General features: G+C 45.4%; 1 protein-coding gene across 1 annotated transcript in view; it reads left to right on the plus strand.

Annotated features, from left to right (window-relative positions):
* The window catches only part of LOC126183873 (D-beta-hydroxybutyrate dehydrogenase, mitochondrial-like), a 261,931-nt gene that overhangs the window by 63,430 nt on the left and 171,436 nt on the right, over positions 1-27,065 (plus strand). The gene's annotated exons all lie outside the window — the stretch shown is intronic.

A 27,065-nucleotide genomic window follows, 5' to 3' on the forward strand; every position in this document is an offset into this window, starting at 1 on the left:
GCCTCTCGACTGTTTCCATTTGCCTGTCCGTACACAAACACCATCTCAGCTTGTTCCCGACACGAATACCAGACGATTCTGATGCTTACAGTACGCTGCATCAATTACGCAGCATAAAACACGTAAGGAACACATGGCATGTGGTCAAAGGAACTGTCATTGACTAATGCCATCTTCTGTGGCAACGCTCCTTTTCCAGATATGTGTTCATAGTGTGCTGGCGTAAGCTGCCGCCAGTGAATCGGTCGGCAAAGATGTAGCGCGATGATCGATAGTAGGCGCTCGATCAAGCGCGCCTGTTACCAGAGAGGCCAGAGACAGACTCGCAAGCAACGCCCTCTCCACTGCAAGTATTCAGGCCGACCACTGCTGACCGGAGCGTCTCACTCCATTTTGGCGTCTGTCAGTATATTCACACTGACATCACTGGCTACGATAGTACAAAGGGACCAGAATTGTGACAATAGCCAGATTACCGAAATTCTCTGCGAGAGGACTATTACTGATGAGCTTGTACCACAGAACATGAAGTCTATTCTAGTTAAGTAAGACAGTTCGTGTAAATAAAGAACCATATTAATGCATGTGTGCATTTGTGTTGTAGAAAGAGGATACTGGCCGCCTTTAACATCCTCTCCCTTGCCTCTGTGGTACAATAATCAATACATAGGACCTTTTTTCCTCCATTTCCAATCGCTGCAGTTTGTCGGTTTTATTCATGTTCACCCTGTACACTACCAGACCTCGTAACAATAATACTGAACACGAACAACAGTAATGCACTCTGGTGAACGCTCTGTTTGTCACAGATAATTGCAGCTCTAATCATTTACATACCCTCTGTACGAAGTTACATTCATATCCGACCATGTATTCTGGGTGCTTCACTTTTTCGTCAGGCAGTGTAGTTGGGCGTGAAGTGCAACCTGTCGGCGCTCGTGCGAACTATGAAGGAGACATAGAAAATCTCAAATTAAGTGACAAAACCTTCACGAATTTTCTCAAGACTTCATATTCTCTTCCTAATCTCCAGCAATCTTCATGCTGTCGTAAGGACATTAACGCTAATCTCCCCCAAGAGTCACCACTGTTAGTCGCAGATCTGTGAGCTTTTACAATGAGATTTACTTAATGAAAGTCTGGTGGTCAGGGTCGCTACCTGTAGATAGTGACGTCCTGGATTGGCTTCCCACCCAGGTCGGAGAGTTTCTTCACTCATGGACTGAGGGTTTGTGCTGTCCTAATCATTTCATCTGAGCTTCATCATGGAGACGCGCAAGTCGGCGAAATGGCGTCAAATACGAGGACTATTTGTTTTTCAACCTCTGATCGGTCGCGACTGCCGCCTGCTTCACGTCTGCTGTGCAGCGAGCTACCTTAATTTAAGTATTAACTGTATTTTTCTTACTTGTCACTTCTTCTTCCGTGTGTATTTGCTTTTAGGAAGCTTTAATTTTCGAGTGCTCTTAATAGTGTTCCATAGATTTCGTGTTTGTTTTGAATACAGTCAGAAAGTCCCTTTAGTCAGCCATAGTGCCAGTAGTGTCAGTGTCGTCGTAACTGCCGCCTGCTTCACGTCTGCTGTGCAGCGAGCTACCTTAATTTAAGTATTAACTGTATTTTTCTTACTTGTCACTTCTTCTTCCGTGCGTATTTGCTTTTAGGAAGCTTTATTTTTAGAGTGCTCTTAATAGTGTTCCATAGATTTCGTGTTTGTTTTGAATACAGTAAGAGAGAGTCCCTGTAGTCAACCATAGTGCCAGTAGTGCTAGAGTTTGTTTTCAATACAATCCAGAGACAGGTAGTGCTATTTTCATTGTTTTCTACAAGAAGTGGCTAGCAACCACAGTTTAGTGAATAAGCAGCCGCCTTTAGTGAATTAGCAGTCTAGTTAAAGGTTGATTAACTCCCTTCAGTAAATTGTTTCCTTAGGATGGATAGGATGTGTGACTGCTGTGTACGGACGCAGGAGGAGCTGGCCACTGTTCGCGAACAGCTGAGCGTGTTGATGGCCGCGGTCAGCCGTCTTCAGGCTGCTGCCTCGGAGTGTAGCGGCAGTGGGGAGTCTGGTGCGTCGCAGGGTACACCCCAGGTGTTACATGCTTCACCCACTGTCCCTGCTGTCGAGACATCTTCGCGGGTACCGAGCACGGTTGGGCCACCCTCTCCCCAAGGGGAGTGGCGGGTTCAGCGGCGTTCGCGGCGCACGAGGCGGAAGGTCAATGTGGAGGCTGGCCGTGTGGCATCGCCCGCTCTGCCTGTGAGGGGACATGTGGCTGCTCCTTCAGCAAGGTCCGAGCAGGCACACGGGGGGAGGGGTTTATTAGTTATTGGGAGCTCCAACGTTAGGCGGGTGATGGAGCCCCTTAGGGAAATAGCGAGAAGGTCGGGGAAGAAGGCCAGTGTTCACTCTGTCTGCTTGCCGGGGGGTCTCATCCGAGATGTGGAGGAGGCCCTACCGGCGGCGATAGAGAGCACTGGGTGCACCCGACTGCAAATTGTTGCTCATGTCGGCACCAATGACTCCTGCCGTCTGGGTTCAGAGGTCATCCTCAGTTCGTACAGGCGGTTGGCGGAATTGGTGAAGGCGGAAAGCCTCGCTCGCGGGGTGGAATCAGAGCTAACTATTTGTAATATCGTTCCCAGAACCGATCGCGGTCCTCTGGTTTGGAGCCGAGTGGAAGGCTTAAACCAGAGGCTCAGACGATTCTGCGGAGATCTGGGGTGCAAATTTCTCGACCTCCGCTATCGGGTGGAGAAATGTAGGGTCCCCCTGAATAGGTCAGGCGTGCACTACACGCCGGAAGCGGCTACAAGGGTAGCGGAGTACGTGTGGAGTGCACATGGGGGTTTTTTAGGTTAGAGAATCCCCTCCCTAGGCCCGACAAGACGCCTCCTGAGACGCGGCAAGATAGGAGTAGGCAAAATGCAACAGGGAATAACAATATTAATGTGCTAATAGTAAACTGCAGGAGCGTCTATAGAAAGGTCCCAGAACTGCTCTCATTAATAAACGATCACAACGCCCATATAGTACTAGGGACAGAAAGTTGGCTGAAACCAGACGTAAACAGTAACGAAATCCTAAACTCAGATTGAAATGTATACCGCAGAGACAGGCTGAACAGTGAACGGGGAGGCGTGTTTATAGCGGTAAGAAGTGCAATAGTATCGAAGGAAATTGACGGAGATCCGAAATGTGAAATGATTTGGGTGAAGGTCGCGGTTAAAGCAGGCTCAGACATGGTAATTGGATGTCTCTATAGGCCCCCTGGCTCAGCAGGTGTTGTGGCTGAGCACCTGAAGGATAATTTGGAAAATATTTCGAGTAGATTTCCCCACCATGTTACAGTTCTGGGTGGAGATTTTAATTTGCCGGATATAGACTGGGAGACTCAGACGTTCATAACGGGTGGCAGGGACAAAGAATCCAGTGAAATTTTTTTAAGTGCTTTATCTGAAAACTACTTTGAGCAGTTAAACAGAGAACCGACTCGTGGCGATAACATATTAGACCTTCTGGTGACAAACAGACCCGAACTATTTGAAAAAGTTAACGCAGAACAGGGAATCAGTGATCATAAAGCGGTTACGGCATCGATGATTTCAGCCGTAAATAGGAATATTAAAAAGGGTAGGAAGATTTTTCTGTTTAGAAAAAGTGACAAAAAGCAGATTTCAGAGTACCTGTTGGCTCAACACAAAAGTTTTGTCTCAAGTACTGATAGTGTTGAGGATCAGTGGACAAAGTTCAAAACCATCGTACAATATGCGTTAGATGAGTATGTGCCAAGCAAGATCGTAAGAGATGGAAAAGAGCCACCGTGGTTCAACAACCGAGTTAGAAAACTGCTGCGGAAGCAAAGGGAACTTCACAGCAAACATAAACATAGCCAACGCCTTGCAGACAAACAAAAATTACGCGAAGCGAAATGTAGTGTGAAGAGAGCTATGCGAGAGGCGTTCAATGAATTCGAAAGTAAAATTCTATGTACTGACTTGGCAGAAAATCCTAAGAAATTTTGGTCTTATGTCAAAGCGGTAGGTGGATCAAAACAAAATGTCCAGACACTCTGTGACCAAAATGGTACTGAAACAGAGGATGACAGACTAAAGGCCGAGATACTAAATGTCTTTTTCCAAAGTTGTTTCACAGAGGAAGATTGCACTGTAGTTCCTTCTCTAGATTGTCGCACAGATGACAAAATGGTAGATATCGAAATAGACGACAGAGGGATAGAGAAACAATTAAAATCGCTCAAAAGAGGAAAGGCCTCTGGACCTGATGGGATACCAGTTCAATTTTACACAGAGTACGCGAAGGAACTTGCCCCCCTTCTTGCAGCGGTGTACCGTAGGTCTCTAGAAGAGCGTAGCGTTCCAAAGGATTGGAAAAGGGCACAGGTCATCCCCGTTTTCAAGAAGGGACGTCGAACAGATGTGCAGAACTATAGACCTATATCTCTAACGTCGATCAGTTGTAGAATTTTGGAACACGTATTGTGTTCGAGTATAATGACTTTTCTGGAGACTAGAAATCTACTCTGTAGGAATCAGCATGGGTTTCGAAAAAGACGGTCATGTGAAACCCAGCTCGCGCTATTCGTCCACGAGACTCAGAGGGCCATAGACACGGGTTCACAGGTAGATGCCGTGTTTCTTGACTTCCGCAAGGCGTTCGATACAGTTCCCCACAGTCGTTTATTGAACAAAGTAAGAGCATATGGACTATCAGACCAATTGTGTGATTGGATTGAGGAGTTCCTAGATAACAGGACGCAGCATGTTATTCTCAATGGAGAGAAGTCTTCCGAAGTAAGAGTAATTTCAGGTGTGCCGCAGGGGAGTGTCATAGGACCGTTGCTATTCACAATATACATAAATGACCTGGTGGATGACATCGGAAGTTCACTGAGGCTTTTTGCAGATGATGCTGTAGTGTATCGAGAGGTTGTAACAATGGAAAATTGTACTGAAATGCAGGAGGATCTGCAGCGAATTGACGCATGGTGCAGGGAATGGCAACTGAATCTCAATGTAGACAAGTGTAATGTGCTGCGAATACACAGAAAGATAGATCCTTTATCATTTAGCTACAAAATAGCAGGTCAGCAACTGGAAGCAGTTAATACCATAAATTATCTGGGAGTACGCATTAGGAGTGATTTAAAATGGAATGATCATATAATGTTGATTGTCGGTAAAGCAGATGCCAGACTGAGATTCATTGGAAGAATCCTAAGGAAATGCAATCCGAAAACAAAGGAAGTAGGTTACAGTACGCTTGTTCGCCCACTGCTTGAATACTGCTCAGCAGTGTGGGATCCGTACCAGATAGGGTTGATACAAGACATAGAGAAGATCCAACGGAGAGCAGCGCGCTTCGTTACAGGATCATTTAGTAATCGCGAAAGCGTTACGGAGATGATAGATAAACTCCAGTGGAAGACTCTGCAGGAGAGACGCTCAGTAGCTCGGTACGGGCTTTTGTCAAAGTTTCGAGAACATACCTTCACCGAAGAGTCAAGCAGTATATTGCTCCCTCCTACGTATATCTCGCGAAGAGACCATGAGGATAAAATCAGAGAGATTAGAGCCCACACAGAGGCATACCGACAATCCTTCTTTCCACGAACAATACGAGACTGGAATAGAAGGGAGAACCGATAGAGGTACTGAAGGTACCCTCCGCCACACACCGTCAGGTGGCTTGCGGAGTATGGATGTAGATGTAGATGTAGAAATGAAGATCACAGTTTGATTATTATTATTATTATTGTCAGTTTAAGCTCACCGTGCTGAATATTATTCATCCCTTAAAAGAACACGTATGTCGCTAAGAAGAACTGTAGATAGGATAGAAATGGTGCCCGTTCCTATGACTCCCACCACTGACGTATGCATGGCAGTGAAGTAGCGTTTATGTGTCAATCTACTGCACGGAATGAGCGCAGTAAGGTGGACAGGCAAGGCAGAATGACAGAAAGGAGGTATCGTTTTTGGACGTGCCGATGGCCACACCATGAATGAATTTACCGGGTTTCTTAGTGTATGAATTTAGACTGTACAACGTGTCTAAAAGGAATGTTGTACCATTTGCAGACAAGTAAGACGATGTAACAACAGTGGTCGCAAAAAGATCGTAACCGACAGTGAAAACTTGCCTTGTCAATTACAATCAGTTCAAACTCAACAGAAATTTCCGAGGGAACCCAGCGAAGGGAATGGAATGCAACTGGCATTTGGAGTTGCGTATCTCGTAAAAGGTAATTTCTCACTGTAGTGTTGGCAGAAGAGCCAACACTGTGTTGCAATAGGAGGCTGAAATGCACGCGTTTAATTCACGCCGGTGGCGCTAGGTCTGAAACAGGATACGTAATGAATGCTATAAAGAAAAGTACGTAGCTGCTGGAATACTTAACTTTAATCCATCATTTGTATACAGCATTCTGGATGATACAAGTGAGACTCTCTCTAGAAATGGTTAATGGCGCCTTGCTAGGTCGTAGCCATGGACTTAGCTGAAGGCTATTCTAACTATCTCTCGGCAAATGAGAGAAAGGCTTCGTCAGTGTAGTCGCTAGCAAAGTCGTCGTACAACTGGGGCGAGTGCTAGTACGTCTCTTTAGACCTGCCGTGTGGTGGCGCTCGGTCTGCGATCACTGACAGTGGCGACACGCGGGTCCGACATGTACTAATGGACCGCGGCCGATTTAAAGCTACCACCTAGCAAGTGTGGTGTCTGGCGGTGACACCACATTCACAGTGGCACATAAAGTTGCTTGTCGTCAGTGGTCCATACAAAACGGAAACTAAGTAGTAGCTGACTGGAAATGTGTAGCGTGGTCCGACGAACGGGCTTTTGTCTCTTTTCAAATGATGCAAGAAGAAGAGTGCATATACGTCCCCATGTGGTGTTTAACCCGCAGTTTGTGGAGGGTGTAGTCCAGGTCAGACTTTTTCGTACCATGATAGAAGCAGCTCATTTAGCTTACTACGAACATAGATCAGCTCTCCTGAAGACCACGCCTCTAGCCCTGCCCTGCAGCGCCCTCTCACTGAGGTCAATACAGTGTCGAACAGACCACTTCGTGACCTCACCTACAGCAGCCAACACCGTGGCATAGTTTCAGATGAGCTTGCACTGTTGTAAGTGTCGAACATTGTACTTCAAGAGAACAGTTTGTTACTTACAAGTAAACCTAACCAAGAGGTATACTTCAGTTTTGATTGGGTTTGAATGTGTTGTACTGTAGAGCCAAATAAGAGACACATATTCTTTTTATATGGAATGTAGTCGAATTAAGTCGGGTGATGCTGAGGGAATTAGATTAGGAAATGAGACACTTAAAGTAGTAAAGGAGTTTTGCTATTGGGGAGCAAAATAACTGATGATGGTCGAAGTAGAGAGGATATAAAATGTAGACTGGCAATGGCAAGGAAAGCGTTTCTGAAGAAGAGAAATTTGTTAACATCGAGTATAGATTTAAGTGTCAGGAAGTCATTTCTGAAAGTATTTGTATGGAGTGTAGCCATGTATGGAAGTGAAACATGGACGGTAAATAGTTTGAACAAGAAGAGAATAGAAGCTTTCGAAATGTGGTGCTACAGAAGAATGCTGAAAATTAGATGGGTAGATCACATAACTAATGAGGAAGTATTGAATAGGATTGGGGAGAAGAGAAGTTTGTGGCACAACTTGACCAGAAGAAGGGATCGGTTGGTAGGACATGTTCTGAGGCATCAAGGGATCACCAATTTAATATTGGAGGGCAGCGTGGAGGGTAAAAATCGTAGGGGGAGACCAAGAGATGAATACACTAAGCAGATTCAGAAGGATGTAGGTTGCAGTAGGTACTGGGAGATGAAGAGGCTTGCACAGGATAGAGTAGCATGGAGAGCTGCATCAAACCAGTCTCAGGACTGAAGACCACAACAACAACAACAATCTGTCCATATGGCTGTTAAGGGGATGAAACACCGTCTTGAAAAAACCATGTTTAATATTTCTGAATAAATACGGTAACTGATATAAAAGCTTCAAATAAATGTACTACGATTTTTAATGTATGTTACAACGGGGCACCCATATTTTTCGAAAAAGTCGTTTTTGGCGAAATTCTCTCCCACACACTATTTTGTTTTTCATTTCGACATTTGACTAATAGCAAAACGTACAGAATCTTTAATACCAAATTGAGTCATATGGCCGGCAGGTGTGGCCGTGCCGTTCTAGGCGCTTCAGTCTGGAACCGCGTGACCGCTACGTCGCAGGTTCGAATCCTGCCTCGGGCATGGATGTGTGTGATGTCCTTAGGTTAGTTAGGTTTAAGTAGTTCTAAGTTCTAGGGGACTGATGAACACAGATGTTAAGTCCCATAGTGCTCAGAGCCATTTGAACCATTCAGTCATATGTGATGAAGTGCTATTCCAAAGACGCATTTAGCAGAAATATACTAGAAATATCTCTACGTCGCTGCACGCGTGCCCTATTTGTATCCATTTCAACGCCAATTGTCATGTTGGGTTGTTTAGTTCTTTCCCAGATTAATATATTCTAAATGTATACTGTACATATATTATACTGTTCATATATTTTCTTTTAATTTTATGAAATATAAACCATCTTGTGTTGTATTTGTGTTTTCTTTTTACATTTTGTGTATTCCTTTCTTTTCAGCTTGTAGCATTTTCAGATTTAATTATGTTGTATCTTAAATTGTCTGTACATTATTGTGTAACACTGTTGTAAATCTATACAATAACGAACAACTGTTTAGGTCAAAAACATGCTGTATCGGAGGAGATTTCGTAAAAATGATATTTTGGACAAATCTGGGTGCACCGTTGTAACGTACGTTGAAAACCATTGAACCTTTATTTGGAACTGTTACCTTTTCAACGGTGTTCATTCAGGAATATTAAAGTCAATTTTTTTCCCGGGAATGTTTCACTCCCTTAAGAGCCGTATGGGCACGTATAAAAAAATATGTGCCTGTTATTTTGGTGTACACTACGGCATATTCAAAGCTGGTCAAAATCGAAGTGCATCCGTTGGGTAGGTTTACGTTTCAGTGCAGCAAGTGATGCTTCGTAGTCAATAACAGTTGTAAATTATCCAGAAAACCTGTGGAAAAGAGGTGTGTCAAAGATAGGTAAATCTATTACTAATTTATGTAATAAAGTGAACTAATATTTCACGTGTTCTAGTTTGACGGGCCTTGTCCCAGAGCAGGCAAAGAACCCACAGCTATGGCGAGATGAAAGTAGTTTCGCCTGGTCGCAACAGTTATTATTAGTATTATTATATACTATTGAGCCAGACGGTTCGCAGCGTGCAGTATACACATACTTTTGACGAGCTAACGCCAGTGTTCCAGCTTTGACGCGTGAACGCGGCAGCAGACTCTGTGGCCGGAGTGCCCGTGCCTGCGCCGGCGCTAAATTTGGCGAGCCGGCCCTGCGGCTATTCTGGGCCGCCGCTTCAGCCACGGCGCGCCCGCTGCTCACCGATTTGCAGAAAATACGCCTGTCCGGAAGTGCTCGCACCTCGCGAGATGCTCTGCTCGCGCGCCTTTACCTCGCTCCCCTACTGCACGAGTTACACCACGCCGGCGGCGGCCCTTCCGGGCTCGCTCTCGATCTGCCGGTGACGAAAGCCTCGCGTCACGCGTCCTCACCTCCGCGCCTTCCGTTCCTTCTGACTTCACAGGCAGGATAAATCCGTCCGCGAGATGTTCGTGGCACTGCAAGCCAGCAGTAAGTCCGTATTACAGTAACGAGCAAATATACCATTTTCTTAACAAACGACTGGTTCGAATCGTACTTAGAAAACGGGATGCATAAAGTTGTGCCGAATAATTTAAACAATTTTGGCAGCAGAGTACATTTAAGTGACTGGGGAGAAATCGCAGAGACACACAGGGTTCAATTTAGGGCTGTAATGGGTACGAGAGCGGATATTTCAATTGCTGACTGATGACCGTGTACTGAATAACATTACATTAGTTTTTACGTCATTTGCCGACCAATAGTTAAACCTATTACCAGTCTATGTTTTTAGGGTGGTTATAGCTCCGAGTACATGTGGCAAGAGCGAGCCATTAATGTTTACTTTCTCCTGGGTGGCAGGTCAGGCCTTAACGTGTGGACGCAAAATGGTTAGTCTATACTATATTGACAGACATATTCCATTTACTGGTGCAGTTACGACCGTACAGAACATATCAGGTAGTAAATTACGTGACATGTTTGTGGGAGAACTGTTGGGCGCAGAGAAGAGAGAACCGACGCACTGATGTGTGTACATATTAAGGTACCACATGTGAAAATATCTGCACTTATCTCCTTTACAACCTGTATATATGAATGATCTTCCACTTAACATTCATCGAGCAAAATTAGCACCTTCTGTAGATGATCCTAGTGTCGTAATACTCGTAAATCCCATTCCAGAGATAGCGAGAGAAGAAATTGTTGACGTTTTTCAAAGAACTATTAAGTGGTTCTCTAAAAATTGACTCTCTCTTGATTTTGAGAAAACTCATTGTGTCCACTTCTGTACAAAAAAATAATCGTACGACCATCGATGTAGCACACGAACAGAAGTCAGCAAACAGGGTATGATGTTCCTAATTTTTGGATGGACATATTGATGAAAACTCGAACTGGAAGAAACATATTACTGAGCTGCCCAAACAACTAAAATCAGCTACTTTTAATCTTCGTATAATTGTTCTGGAAATAAACGAATCAACTTCTTAACCTGTTTTGCTCATTTCCACTCAATAATATCCAACGGAATAATTTTCCGGGAGAACTCATCACTTAGAAAGGATTGCTTCTATAAAAGGGAAGAGTAATAATAATATGTGGTGTTCATCCACAGTCATCTTGTAGATACTTCTTCGAGGAGTTAGGTATTTTAACTGCACCTTCGGAATATATACTTTAGCTAATGAAATTCGTCACAAGTAATCCATCACAATTTAAGAAGAGCTGCAATGACTATACTTACAACATTAGAAAAGATAAGATCTTTTTTACTCATTATTAAAACTGCCAGTGGCATCAAAATTTTTTTTATCATTTGTCCAATAACATAAAATATCTGACGGATAGTAAAGCAAGTTTTAAATTTAACCTAAAGTTATTTCTTCCGGACAACTTCTATTCCAAAAACGAATTTTTATTCACAGACGCGCAGCTCGTAATAAAACTAGTTTTATAAAACTACTTTTATGTGTACTTGCGTGAGTAGGACTGAAAAATATCTTGATCAATGTTAAATTTAGATCAGTGGGCCATGTCGGAACCTGTAAACGGCCAGTGTGTTGCCATCCACTGAAACTAATCATCCGTACATACCTTGCAAACTGACTCGCTCCACTTCATTTCGATAAAAATATCGTTGAATGATCTGTGAAACGTGTAACTAACTAACTAGAGTACAAAATACGCCAGCGGAAGATGAAAACTGAACAGTGAGAACCAATGATTTGGCACGAATAAATTTCTGATCAGGTGTTATACAGATTGCACACGATGTCTACCCCATTTTACTGGGTCGTACACCCATACGCAAATTGTGTAACACATCTACTGAGGGTATGGAAGCAACAGTGCCCTAAGCCACGTACTACTAGTACAGAAAAATATGAAACATTGTGAAATGTTCTTGCGAAAATTGGCGTCTTATAGTCTATAATAGTTCGCTGAGCGGACAGCGCGACGGACAGGTATGCGGAGGACGTGGGATCAGTTCCCAGTAGTGCCAAGTATTTTGCTTTGCTGAGATGACTGGTACCGCACTCAGCCTGATGAGGGGTGACCTGAATGGGAAGTAGCGGCTCCAAGACCTGGAAAACTGCGCGGATTGCTGAAACCTTGCCCCATCATACCGCTTTCAAATGAAGGCATTTGGCAAATGAGGCGCTCCTTGTCAGCTTCGCGTAGTTCTCTGGGTACGATCACAGTCTTACTTTAATAGTTGATCGCAATTATTACGTTTCTAACGTAACAATATATTACTCTATGGCCTTCGTTAGTGTGTACTGAATTATTCTGAGCGTGATATACATAAAAAATTATTGCAGCTGATGTGACATTATGTTTGCAGCTGATCTGATGCGGTCGGCCATTCTGCATTTGAAAAATGACACATTGTGTGCATGCCTAAGATTCCTGCCTCCGCGTTGCTTAGGTTACCCATTTTTATTGTTTACCTTCAGATAACTCAGTTAAGGTCACTTGAATTGGAATCGCTGAAATGAAATGAATGAATGAATGAATGATGAAATAACCAAAGATGAGATCGTATCAAAAGCGCCCAGAAGTCCCGAACCCACAATGTGATGATTACGGAAAGTTCCAGTATGACACCAGCTTTCATTAGAACGACGTTTTCCAGTCAGTTTACCGTACATTATTCCATGAAATTTATCGTATATTTTATAAATGACAAACAAAATATTTATGTGGCAGGAGAAATACTAATGAATATTCTGTATCCGATATTCTGTTACAGAATGTTGGTTGCTAGAATACGATTTATAATTTTGGTATCTTTGGGAAAATGGATCCATGTGGATGGGTCGGACATAATGTAATAGTAGTATCAGGGTCCTTTTTTCTAGCAGTGATTCAGGTGTCTTGTGCTGGTACAAGTTAGTTTGTTTCTGGAAGTGAACTTTCTTGGAAACATCCTACATGGACAAACCAATATTTCATTTCGATTAGTATTCTTACTTTTATAGAAAATGGATACTCCTGAAAAAATTTCTTCTATTGATTTTACAATCACCTGACTTTGTTTCTCAGCTGGTTCTTTTAGTTTTGTGATGATTCTTCAATTACTATGAAATAAATGGTTCGTATTATCCCATACTGACCACCACAAATGACTTATTTGTTCTTGGATTTTTGTTACGTGATATCAATCTTGATGACCATGTGCCTACCAAGCACAGTCAAGATATGAAACTGACATGTAATTAAGTGATAACTTATAAAAGGAGTTAATGAACATACATAAAGTATATGACACTTAAAAATCACTGAAGAAGTCTGTCTAAAACTGTTAGGTGAAACATGTTCAATTACAAACGTTACTACAAATTCAGTTTCAAACGACGGTTAATGGTTACGGTTATCTCGTAAACAGCAGAGATATTTATTTTCAATGTTGTGTTCCAACGATTCCACATGTTGATTCTGATTGGCTAATTTTTTTGTAGGAAATATAACAAAAAACCAGTTTCCCAAAATGTGAACACGCCACTATTGCATTTGTAGTTCAATTCCAGTTTCATGGTGTGGACTTCTCTAGCTACTAGGTGTATAAAGATTAACACACGTCATTATAATGGGTCATGAATGGGAATATCTACGGATTGCGCAGAAAAGAATTTTTGTCGTCAGCATACATTGGATCCCATGTCACATGATTCTGTGGTACTTACCTACACAAATAAACTGTTCCTCCTTACACATACTTCCCTTTGCATCCGAAGCTGTGACCACTCTTCACTACTGCTATTACTAATAAACAAATGTGTACAAATATTAAAGTTTCGATTTTCTTTGAACCTGGGACAACAGTTTCTACAGTAAAAACACTTCTCACGGGTTGGGCCTTCGGTCTGTTCTGACTAGTAGATTGCTGCCTATAAGGCAGTACGAGGACCATCTGTTTTCGTGAACATGTTATCGCCATGGTGATAACCCTTCAGCTCCTATTGCTGGCTGATGACTCCTGGTGCTTCAGCTGCTTCTTTATTCAAAGCATCTGAAGAAAAGAACAAACTGTTTGGCTGAACAGCTCAGACATCGGAAAGGTAGAAAATTTTAGTGACTGGGAGAAAAAAAGAATCACAAAAGGAGTCCCACAGGGTTCAGTTTTGGGTCCACTCCTATTCCTAATGTATATGAATGATCTTACACCTAACATTCAACAAGAAAAATTGGTGCTTTTTCAGACGATACTAGTCTTATAATAAATCCCATTAGAGAGAAAGCAAAAGAAGAATTGGTAAATGATATTTTCCAAAGAATTATTAAACGGTTCTCTGAAAATGAACTCTGTATATATATGGAAAAAAGGGCACTACATTCAGTTCTGTACATCTAATAGAGTCATACCAACAAATGATGTAGCACATGAGCAAGAGTCACTAGATCTGGAAAAAGCATATCACTGATCATCTCAAACGATTAAGTTCAGCTACTTTTGTTCTTTGTATAACTGCTAATCTTGGAAACAAACTTATCAACCTCCTGACATATTTTGCACACTTACACTCAACGATGTCTCACGGAATAATTTTCTCGGGTAACTCATCACATAGAAAGGCCCTGTTGTTTGTATAAAAGAAAGTAATAAGAATAACATGTGACATTCACTCACAGACGTCATGTAGATATCTCTTTGTGGAGCTAGGCATATTAACTGCGATGTCACAAGACATATATTCGCTAGTGGAATTCGTCATAAATAATCAATCATATTTGAGAAGAACAGTAATATTCATACATACAACACTAGAGGGAAAAATGACGTTTATTACCCATTGTTAAAGCTGTCAGTGGCTCAGAAAGGAATTCAATATGGAGAAACAAAAATTTTTGATCATTTGCCCAATAACGTAAAATATTTGACACGTAGCGAAGCAAGTTTTAAATATAATTTAAAATCATCTCTCCTGACAGCTCCTGCTATTAAGTTGACGAATTTCTACTTAAAAAGCGGTAGACAGTTAAAAAAGGAGTGTAGTTGAATGAGAAGGACTAAAATAATAATTTTTTCATTAATGTTAACTATAGTCATGTATACATAGCCTGTAAATTGACTCGTTCCACATCTTTGTAATAAAAGAAACGTTCGAATGGCCTATGGGCCATGTAACTAACTAACCTCATTTGGCTACAAAAGTTTTTTTTTTTATTTCACCATGATGTACGCAACTGTTAATTATCAGTTGCAGGCATCATGGAGTCATTCAAAACAATAATGTTTCGATCTTAGCGTAAAATGTAAGCAAACACCAGAATCACGTAACAGCTCCTGTTTGATGGTGAAGACAGGCGCAGTACTCTGTGCTCACTCGCTACAAGAACCATCTAATCAAAAGCATCTGGACACCTACAGCATTAGTGGATATTAATACGGGGTGTGTCCGCCCTTTGCCTTTACGACTGCTTGAACTCTGCTGGGGACCCATTCATCGAGGTGTCTGAATGTCTGTGGAGGAATGGTGGGCCACTCCTCCTCAAGAGCCAAAACCAGAGAAGATAGTGGTGAGATGACGTTCTAGCTCATTTCAAAACGTGCACAAACCATTGAATCATAGATGCTGCTTTATGACAGGGTGCAATGATACAAACAATCATGGTCTCAGAACTGTTCCTCTACTGTACGTAGTGCACAATGCTGTAAAATATGTTCGTATCCTAGCATTTAGGACTTCCTTAAGCACAATAAGGGGACGACACACCAACCACGAAAAACACCACCACTACGCACGATAGGAGGCATTCGGGAGAAAAATGAAACTCTTCAATTGGATTAGTACAGGGTACAGCGCGACTCATCATTCGTTGCCAGTGGCACCGCTTAGCGCATTCTTTTTAACTCCAGACGTACAGCCAGTGTGACAGCTGGACTGCTGGTAGCTCTCTGCAACTCATTTCATCTGTTTTTTGGAACCACCCTCCGCAGTGCTCGACGGTCCCTGTTCGTCAGTACGTGAGGTGTGCCTGGTCCCAATTGTTCCTTCGCGTTTCCACTTCAGAGTCACATCACGAACAATCGACATGGGCAGATTTAGAAGCATTGAAATGTTGGTTGGTTGGTTGGTTCGGGGAAGGAGACCAGACAGCGTGGTCATCGGTCTCATCGGATTAGGGAAGGATTGGGAAGGAAGTCGGCCGTGCCCTTTCAGAGGAACCATCCCGGCATTTGCCTGGAGTGATTTAGGGAAATCACGGAAAACCTAAATCAGGATGGCCGGACGCGGGATTGAACCGTCGTCCTCCCGAATGCGAGTCCAGTGTCTAACCACTGCGCCACCCCGCTCGGTTATTGAAATGTCCCTGATAGATCTGTTGCTCAGCTGACACCCAATAATCCTGACCGGCCCATTCCGTTGTACTCTCCACCTCGTTTTATACTGGCGGGTAAGTCTCTCGCGTAACCAGTAGTCAGTTCCGTATTACATAGGGGTGTCTGGATACGTTCGATCAGATAGTGTATTTGTACTATGTGCAATCCTCTCGTGCCGCACGCGTGCTCATTAGCGACTGGACCCCCTGCGGGTTCGGTAGTAAGAATAGGCCCGCGGTATTCCTGCCTGTCGTAAGAGGCGACTAAACGGAGTCTCAACTGTTTCGGCCTTTAATGTGATGGTCCCCTAAAGGGTTTGACCATTCTATTTCCAAATTTTTCCGTTAGTGCGTACCATTTGGGGAAGGACGCCTTATGTGGTGCATTCTATATCCATCTTGCCCTAAGACCTGGCATATTCGTTTTTGCCATGGAGTTGGCTTCAGGCCACATCGGCTGCAGTGTGTTCCGGGTAGCCTACATTCCCTCCATTGTGCACGTCCACCTTTGCCCTCCTGATGTACATGGATATTTCGACACCCGACATCCAGCACGGTAGCCAGTCCATTGTGGTGGGGTCGTCATGTACCCTCTTAGTGGTAGCCCCCTGACTACACAGGGATCGCACTGCTGGTGCCTGAGCTGCTACCTCCCCATGTATGCCGAGGAGTAGATGCCTATCCGTTTGGGACATCGGGACTCCCGGCAAAGGCCATCCTGCCAGGTGGTCTTTGCTGTGGCTGGGTGGCACCCGTGGGGAGAGCCCCTGGTCGGAGTGGGTGGCATCAGGGCGGATGACCCGCAATGAAGTGTGGTACATCATCTCTCGCTGGTGGGCCTCCACCAGCAGTCTCTAAGTGATCGAGGTCTAACCTCAATGGTAAGAAGTACGAACCAAGATCATTTCCCTCCCTGGACACTTCATGGGAGGAACGTATGGCTAAAGAAGGCAGTGGAGAATATTCACCCCGGTACCTCGTGTGTACTCGAGTTGATGGGGAATCTTTTATGCAAACCAAACCTCAGTTTTTTGTGGAGCATTTAGAGGACAAGTTGGGGGAGGTGGAGGGCTTGTCCAAAATGCACTCTGGCTCAGTGCTCATCAAAACAGCATCCTCTGCCCAGTCACAGAGGTTACTCGCTTGTGACAAGTTGGGGGATGTTTCAGTTAGCATCACGCCCCATAAGAGTCTCAACATGGTCCAGGGTATTATATTCCACAGGGATCTTCTTCTGCAATCCGACGATGAACTACGTGCCAACCTAGAACGACGAGGTGTTCACTTCGTCCGGAGCGTCCATCGGGGTCCGAGGGATAATCAGGTAGCCACCAATGCCTTCATCTTGGCCTTCGAGGGTGATGTCTTACCCGAAAAGGTTAAGGTGATGGTTTACCGTTGTGATGTGAAGCCATATATCCCTCCTCCGATGCGGTGTTTTAAATGCTGGAAGTTCGGGCACATGTCATCTCGCTGTACTTCCGGCATCACGTGTCGCGTTTGTGGACGTCCTCATCCAAATACTCCATGTGCCCCGCCTCCTATCTGTGTTAACTGTGGAGAACACCATTCCCCCTGCTCACTGGACTGTAGGATATTTCAGAAGGAAAGGAAGATAATGGAATATAAAACCCTGGACCGCCTGACCTACGCCGAGGCCAAACGGAAATACGAGAGGCTCCATTCTGTGGCAATGACGTCGACCTACGCCACTGCTGCAACAACAGTTCTCCCGTCATCACATACGGTTGGCTCTAAGATTAGTCAGCATCCACTGTCCCCCTTGATTGTGGGGGGCACTTCACTCCCAGTTGCTCCTGCTCCATCTACTTCAGGAGCAACACCCCCCAACCATCGGGGACGCCAGTCCCCACTTCTAAGCCGGAGAAGCGTCAGTCTTCTTCAGCTTCTCTCGCTCGGAAGGGATCCCTTGGGTCCCTCCCTTCCCAGGTTCCTACCAGCGGCACAGCAGACACCCACCAGTGGCTGAAGAAACCACAGGTCGCTGGTCGTCGAGCTTCGCACTCATCTTCGGTCCCAGAGACTGAGTCCAATAAGCCCTCCCAGCAACGGCAACCTAAGGAACAGCGAGAGAAAGCGATATTGAAGACCTGTAAATCCAAGGCACCTGCGGTGGCACCTACTCCACCGCTACCTACAAGCTCTGCGTCTGAGAATGAGGTGGAGATTCTTGCGTCCGCTGAGGACCTCGATCTCGCCGGTCCCTCAAACACAATGGATAACACTTGCACAGGTGCTCCATCAGAGGCAGCAGGTGACCCAGCGGCGTAATCTGCCTTCCCAGTCCCTTCACACCTTTCTCAGACATGGACAATACCATCCTCCAGTGGAACTGCAGCGGTTTCTTCCACCATCTAGCTGAGCTCTGCCAACTTATCAGCCGTCACCCTTTCTTCTGCATTGCTCTTCAGGAAACTTGGTTTCCAGCAATGCGAACCCCCGCCCTCTGTGGCTATCGGGGTTATTATAAGAACCGGGCAGCTTATGAAAGGGTGTCTGGTGGCGTCTGCATCTATGTCCTTAACTCACTTCACAGCGAGTCTGTCCCTCTACAAACAGCTTTAGAGGCTGTCGCTGTTCGGGTGTGGACGCCACAGGCTGTTACCATCTGCAGTCTTTACCTTCCACCAGATGGTGATGTCGCGCAGAATGACCTGGCTGCGCTGCTAGCCCAATTGCCGCCACCTTTCTTGTTACTGGGCGACTTCAACGCCCATAACCCTCTGTGGGGTGGGTCAGTGGCAACAGGTCGAGGCGCCACCATTCAGCGTTTATTGGCACAGCTCGATCTTTCCATTTTAAATGATGGTGCAGTCACTCACTTCAGCATGGCACATGGAACGTACTCTGCCATCGACCTTTCGATCTGCAGCCCTAGCCTCTTACCTTCTGTCCAATGGAGAGTGCATGACGACCTGTGAGATAGTGACCACTTTCCAATCTTTCTGTCACTGCCACAGCGTCACTCTTCTGGGCGTCCTAGCAGATGGGCTATGAATAAGGCTGACTGGGACTTGTTCTCCATTGCCACTATTGAGCCTCTCTCTAATACCGCCATTGATGCGGTGGTTCACTCCGTCACCACCGTCATCGTTACTGCCGCAGAATCTTCCATTCCCCGTTCTTCTGGGTCCCCTCAGAGGAAGACTGTGCCTTGGTGGTCGCCTGAGATCGCTGAGGCGATTAAAGATCGCCAGCGGGCGCTACAGCCTCACAAGCGACATCCCTGCATTGAACACCTCATCACTTTCAAACGGCTGCGTGCACGGGCCCGCTGCCTTATCCGCCAAAGCAAGCAGGAGTGCTGGGAGTGGTATGTGTCCACCACTGGCCTCCATGTCTCTCCATCGCAGATCTGGGCCAAGATCCGACGCCTCTATGGCTATCGGACCCCTGTCAGCGTCCCTGCGCTCTCACTGAATGGAGCAGTTTGTACAGACTCCAACGAAATTGCCAACAGCTTGGCAGAGCATTTTGCTCTGAGTTCCGCTTCTTCCAATTACCCACTGGCCTTCTGCTCCATTAAAGAGAGGATGGAACGTCGGAACCTTTCTTTTCGCACCTGCCGTTCTGAATCCTACAATCTTCCATTCAGTGAGTGGGAATTCCACAGTGCCCTCGCCGCTTGTCCAGATACCGCTCCTGGGCCAGATAGCATCCACTGTCAGATGCTGAAACACCTTTCAGTGGACTGCCAGCGACGGCTCCTCGACCTCTACAACCGTATTTGGGTCGAGGGTGAGTTTCCGTCTCAATGGCGGGAAAGTATTGTTATCCCCATTCTGAAACCAGGCAAGAACCCTTTGGAGGTGGACAGCTACCGTCCCATTAGCCTCACCAACGTTCTTTGCAAGTTGCTTGAACGGATGGTGAGCCGGCGGTTGAACTGGGTACTGGAGTCTCGGGGCCTTTTGGCTCCGTCTCAGGGTGGGTTCCGTAAAGGCCGCTCCGCCACCGACAATATAGTGAGCCTGGAGTCGGCCATCCGTACTGCCTTTGCCCGCCGTCAGCACCTGGTCGCTGTCTTTTTCGACATGCGGAATGCGTACGATACGACATGGCGTCATCACATCCTTTCTACGCTTCATGGATGGGGTCTTCGGGGCCCTCTGCCGATCTTTATCCGAAATTTTCTGTCGTATCGTACCTTCCGCGTGCAAGTCGCGGCCTCCCATAGTTCCTCCCGAGTTCAGGAGAACGGTGTGCCACAGGAATCTGTTTTAAGTGTCTGCCTGTTTTTAATAGCCATTAACGGGCTCGCTGCGCGGTGGGGACGTCTGTCTCAGCGTCCTTCTATGCTGACGACTTCTGCCTTTACTGCAGCTCTATTGGCATTGCAGCTGCTGAAGGTCAGCTACAGGGCGCTATCCATAAGGCGGAGTCTTGGGCTGTAGCGCATGGCTTTCAGTTTTCGGCTGCCAAGACCTGCGTTATGCATTTCTACCGGCGACGCACTGTTCACCCGGAGCCGCGGCTTTATCTTGATGGCGAACTTCTTGCTGTGATTGAGACACATAGGTTTTTGGGTGTAGTCTTTGATGCCCAGTTGACTTGGCTGCCTCATATTCGGCAGCTTAAACAGATGTGTTGGCGGCATCTAAATGCTCTGCGATGCCTGAGCCACACCAGGTGGGGCGCCGACCGATCTACTCTCCTACGGCTCTACCAGGCGTTAATCCAGTCTCGTCTGGATTATGGGAGTCTGGCTTATGGCTCAGCATCCCCATCTGCGCTGCGGGTGCTGGACCCAATCCTACACAGCGGAATACGCCTTGCCACTGGTGCTTTCCGGACCAGCCCAGTGGACAGCATACTTGCGGAGGCAGGTGTCCCTCCACTGCGGTTAAGGCGCCAAAATTTACTCGCCGCTTATGCTGTTTTTTGAAGTACCAGCGCCTTTGTCATGAAACCATAGATGCTATTGCCAAGACAGAGATATCTAACGGTACACTGAGGTACTTCCACGAATGTAGTGCATTGTAACAGTACTTTTACAGCGCTCAAAGCGACAGTCGGTGCGGAGATTGTGCTACGTGGTCGTGGGAGATTTCGACATGTGGTTTTTTTTATACTGAGATCACTGACAGTGGAAGTAAGTATATCTAAAGTTATTGTAACGTATCTGAGCTTGTACTACTGCTGTTATGAATGGTTTCGAAATGAAACAACTGGAGCAGTGTGTACTTTTGACATAAATTTATTAACTTTCAGATCAATTTCTTCTTGTTACTTAGGACTACAATTTATTTTAGGCATTATGAGTTCATGTAAGTTGGCATTGTGTTAGGAAAGATTCGGAATTGCTTTCAAACGTATCTCATGAAATGATGGGTGGTTGAAAACTGTATGTCCCAATGGTTCCAAAATGAAACGACAACTTTAAAACAATTTATGGTCTACTTTTTCCCAATTTCATCTTGTGTTCGTTGCTTTGCATGATAGTAACGATAATTGTGTAAAAAAAGTAATTGTATTCCAAAGTGAAACAACCTCCTAAAATAATTGAGTGTTTACTTTTTGCCAATATCTTCTTGTATTCATTGCTTAGTACGGCCAGGGTTCACGAAGGCGACGTTCAGTTTTGCAATGACTTTCGCAGCTGTCGTCCTCTTATTTATCTTTACAATATCCTTCAATGAACGTGCATTACGATTACTCAGTACACTCATTCGTCGGGGTTGTGACTTAGCTGAAGATGCTTTTCCGTTTTCTCTGTATGTGGTATAAATCTTGAAACACCAAAGACTTCAGCTACCGTGATTACAGAAGCATCCACCATATGAGTACCCACATTCGAAGTCACTCAGTCCCAATATAATGCACTCACAACTGCACAGAACATTATTCTGACCACGACTGGCATTAGCAACGTGTTGAGGACATTGCACAGATTCCATTCGTAGTCAAATACAACAGCGCAACGTGTAGGTTTGTCCATAACGTATGCTTTATGTGGACTAGGTCCTGACATAATCAACTTCGGAAATAAACAACGTAAATGAAATGATTATGTGGCATTATTGGTCGCCGGCCGGTGTGGCCGAGCGGTACTAGGCGCGACAGTCTGGAACCGCGCGACCGCTACGGTCGCAGGTTCGAATCCTGCTTCGGGCATGGATGTGTTTGATATCCTTAGGTTAGTTAGGTTTAAGTAGTTCTAAGTTCTAGGGGACTGATGACCTCAGACGTTAAGTCCCATAGTGCTCAGAGCCATTTGAACCATTTGAACCATTATTGGTCGGGAGACGTCGACATGCGCAAGTCTTTTTATTTGATTTCACTTAGGCGACTTTTGAGTCGGGGAGATGAGATGAAATGATTGCCACAACACGAACATCCACTTCCTGAGCAAGTAAAACCTCCAAAAAGACGGGGAATCGAACCCGGGATCTCACGATGTAGAGACAGCGACACTGACCACGAGTTGCGAACATCGCGTATATAAACGGCGCTCTTTCAAGTAATTAGTCAAACTGAGTATTGCCTCCTGCTACTTCAGATAGGGTTTTGGTTGTTTTGAAGGATTTAATTGCGTCGCTTGCCATTGTTTGGTACATATTATAAAACCGCCAAAACATAATCCTCATCTCACAACAGAACGGATCATTCTTCTGACGATCTGGTAAAGTGACACAAAGACTGACTCGTATCATCCGGTAGTCGCCACCTCATTTGGAGCACATGGACTAAGCTGAAGGTGTTGGCCAACCGAATGATGTAATTTGTTAGAACCCCTCAATACCTTCAGCACCCTTTGGTGAACCACGGTAGAATACTTTTTAGCACCGAGCGAGGTGGGGCAGTGGTTTAGACACTGGACTCGCATTCGGGAGGACGACGGTTCAATCCCGCGTCCGGCCATCCTGATTTAGGTTTTCCGTGATTTCCCTAAATCACTCCAGGTACATGCCGGGATGGTTTCTCTGAAAGGGCACGGCCGACTTCCTTCCCCATCCTTCCCTAATCCGATGAGACCGATGACCACGCTGTCTGGTCTCCTTCCCCAAACAACCAATCAACCAACCTACTTTTTAGCAGTAAATCGACAAAAGAGCCAGTTTTTTGAATCTGAAATAAGTAATGTAGTGCACAATAAAATAATCAGTCAGGTAGTTTGACTCATAAACAGGTTTTCCCGGCTGGTGTCAATTTCGCTCTAAATCCTTCTAGTTGTGTTGCTCCTTCGTCATATGAAAGAGTTCAAATTAAATGACTTTTTATTCGTGTTGCAGAGACCTTGTTCGTCAATGTGAAGAAGTAAGCTACCTCGATGTATCGTGCTTGTGTTTCAGATGATTCTCTTATGTACACTGATCAGCCAGAACATTACGACCAACTGCCTAATAGCCGGCACGTCCAGCTTTGGCACGGATAACAGCGGTGACGCGTCACGGCACGGAACCGATGGGGCCTCGGTCGGTCGCTGGAGGCAGCTGACACCACATCTGGACGCAAAGTCACATAGTTCCCGTAAATTTCGGGGAGGGTGCGACGAGCTCTGACGCCACGTTCAGTCACATACCAGATGTGTTCAATCGGGTTCAGATCTGACGAATTGGGGGGCCAGCACATCAATTGGGACTGACCATTGTGTGTTCCTCGAATCACTCCATCACACTCCTGGCCCTGTGACACGGCGCATTATCTTGTCGAAAACTGCCACTGCCGTCAGGAAATACGATCGTCACGAAGGGTGTACGTGGGCTGCAACCACTGTACGATACTCCTTGCACGAGCTCCACTGAACCCACGGACGCCCACGTGAATGTTCCCCACAGCATAACGGAGCCGCCGCCAGCTTGTCTACGTCCCGCAGTACGGGCGTCAAGGAACTGTTCCGCCGGAAGACGCCGGATTCGCGCCCTCCCACCGGCATGATGAAAAAGGTATCGGGATCCGTCGGACCGTGCAACGCTCTGACACTGCGCTATTTCAGTCGTAGTTGCCGATGTCGTGGTGTAAACACTACCACATGCACGGGTCGTCGGCTGCGGAGCCCCTTCGTTAAGAGTGTTCGGTACACTCGCACTCTGCCCGGCATTAAAGTCTGATGTTAGATTCGCCACAGTTTGCCGCCTGTGCTGTTTTACCAGTCTGCCCAGGCTACGACGTCCGACATTTGTCATGAGGGGTGGCCGGCCAACCCCACGACGTCTGGACGTGGTTCCATTACCTGCTGAAGACACTCCTCGAACAGCCGACAAGTCGTGCAGTTTCCGAAATGCTCGTGCCGACCATCGGGGCCATCAAAATCTGGCTGTTGATATACTTTCCGGGATGTGAGGTCGTGGTCCAAGAACTTTTCTGCTCCTTACGTTTCGTCCAGGACTGCGCTGGACTTCCTCAGATGCGCTGCTCCGCTGAGTCTTGCCGACTGACTGGTCGGGTGTCTGAGAGCGACTTATATATTGTGAGAAAGGGGGGCGTGGTTCAGGTGACACGTGATGAGCAGTGATAATTCATAGCAAAGATAAGGTTGACTATCGATTACCACCTTGTCAAAGATAAAAATTGTTAGCAGTTTTGGAACTGACTTGATGTAAGACAATGTCTGAAAAGAACGGTCAAATCTTCTGGAAAAATATCTGCTACGAAAATCATAACTGAACCACGCCCCCCTTTCTCACAATATATAAGTCGCTCTCAGACACCCGACCAGTCAGTCGGCAAGACTCAGCGGAGCAGCGCCTCTGAGGAAGTCCAGCGCAGTCCTGGACGAAACGTAAGGAGCAGAAAAGTTCTTGGACCACGACCTCACAGCCCGGAAAGTACATCAACAGCCATGTCAACCGGTCGTGAAAGCCTTCATTCTACCATCAAAATCTGCCCTCTGTCAAACTCCGCTCCTTCGCCTTCCCCATTCTGCACACGGACAACACGCTCGCTGGTATCACGTGCGCCGTGCGTGTATCTGACAAGGCGTCGTTCCTCACCAGGTGACGCTGCTATCGCCTCGACGGGTTTATATCGATAATAGGTCGGTGGTCATAAAGTTCCGGTCGATCAGCGATGATATTGACATGTACTTATCTTGAACAGTGCCAAAAAAAAAAAAGGTTCAAATGGCTCTGAGCACTATGGGACTTAACATCTGTGGTCATCAGTCCCCTAGAACTTACAACTACTTGAACCTAACTAACCTAAGGACACCACACACATCCGTGCCCGAGGCATGATTCGAACCTGCGACCGTAGCAGTCGCGCGGTTCTGGACTGAGCGCCTAGAACCGCTAGACCACCGCGGCCGGCATGAGCAGTGCCACTTATAAGACTTCAATGTAGTAAAATTTTCTGTGTTACCTACCAGCACATCTCCTGTACGTAACATCAACTTTCAGAATATTTGCGAAACGTGGCAAAGAGATTCCTATTGCTGTATACGTGCTTCCGTTTGCTTGTGAGATGATATAATGGTACGACTGAGTGCTGTCTCGTCATCACCAGCACTTCGCCTGATCCTTGATACAGTGTCGTTAAATTCGTGAATATTTGCAAGTTCGCCACATTTGAGCAGGAATATGGTAAACAAAGGAAAATTGTTGTCTGTAGTCACTTTCAGGAATTGTCGTAAATTCAACTACTGACTTTCTCCGTCGCCTAAACAACCGACGATGCTATTTAAAAAGGCACCGAATAAAATTGGTGAATCGTTGATTCATTCTTCAGCAGTTATACTTAAATATTTTCCGATATTAATAAACGATATGATTATTTCCCAAGCAATCTGAATGTACACGTTTCTTCAACAAAAAGTTTGTATGTCTTCCCGTACCTGAACCACAAAATTATTCTTTTGCGAATAATTGTCATCGACGTATTACAAAACCAAAAATACGCTTTTGACTTCTATCACTTCTCGAGCTTCAACAACTTTTTCATATGCATCTAACCAGCCGGTTAAAATTTCATAACCTGCACAACTAAAATAAACGTCATTTTATGGTGTATAAGGTAGTACACGTCTTCAATGAATATTCTTTATGTTACATAAAAGACGTGATCTATTTCCTCCAACAATATACAGGGTATTTATAATTAAACTTTCACTGCTTGAGCCAGTGTAGACGAAAAACTATTTACGGAACGAATACCCAAATTTATGGGACTGATGTTGCCGTTAGGTACCAGTACTGGTACGGCGACGTAGGGTCGAAACACGAACACCAGTGTGCATTACAGTTGCAGACAGTCAACATGGTTCTGGACAATGTGAGCAGAGTTTTACTCGTGAAGCTGTTTTATCAAAAAACAGCAACAGTACTGCTGGCTCTTCGCGAATATCGACACATTAAAACAACGGGGGAAGTCCTCCTGCCGTACCGATGTTGAAGGACACGATTCAGAAGTTCGAATTAACTGGTGATTTGGGAATTGCTCCTGGGAGAGGCTGACAGTCAGTTGTACCACAAATTGTTGAAGAAGTTACTGAAGCCACGGCTGAGAATGCTGGACACAATGTGCGAGCTTCACGTAGTGCACGAGCTGTGTCACGACAGCTGAACATTCCGTGTTCCACCGTTCGAAAAGTGCTGCGAACGATTGTGGAATGGTATATCTAGTGTGGTTCCATCCTGACGCGGATGCAGATGGTCGTCACGTTGAGAAACGTTTGTGACCTGGAAAGTAAAGATGGCACAACAGCCAACTATCGTATAGGGCGACTTGTTGACTAGTGCTGCGCTAAGTAAACCTTTCAGTGCTCCACAGATCTCCGCGTCGCAAATGTAACAAATAAAACTAAACAAAGCACTTTGTAGTTTGCACGAAACAAAAATTTTATTACACTGACGCAAACCAGGACGGAGTTTTGCACCTGGTGAGCGTGTTTGTACATCTGAAAGATGACGTCTATTCCTATTTCGTTCCAGTCGCATAGCAGTGGCGTTAGTAGTGCCAATATAAGAATGCAGATTAGGTTTACTTTAAATACACCCTGTAACGGTCGT

The sequence above is a fragment of the Schistocerca cancellata genome, chromosome 4, assembly GCF_023864275.1.
Source record: "Schistocerca cancellata isolate TAMUIC-IGC-003103 chromosome 4, iqSchCanc2.1, whole genome shotgun sequence".
Classification (NCBI taxonomy): domain Eukaryota; kingdom Metazoa; phylum Arthropoda; class Insecta; order Orthoptera; family Acrididae; genus Schistocerca; species Schistocerca cancellata.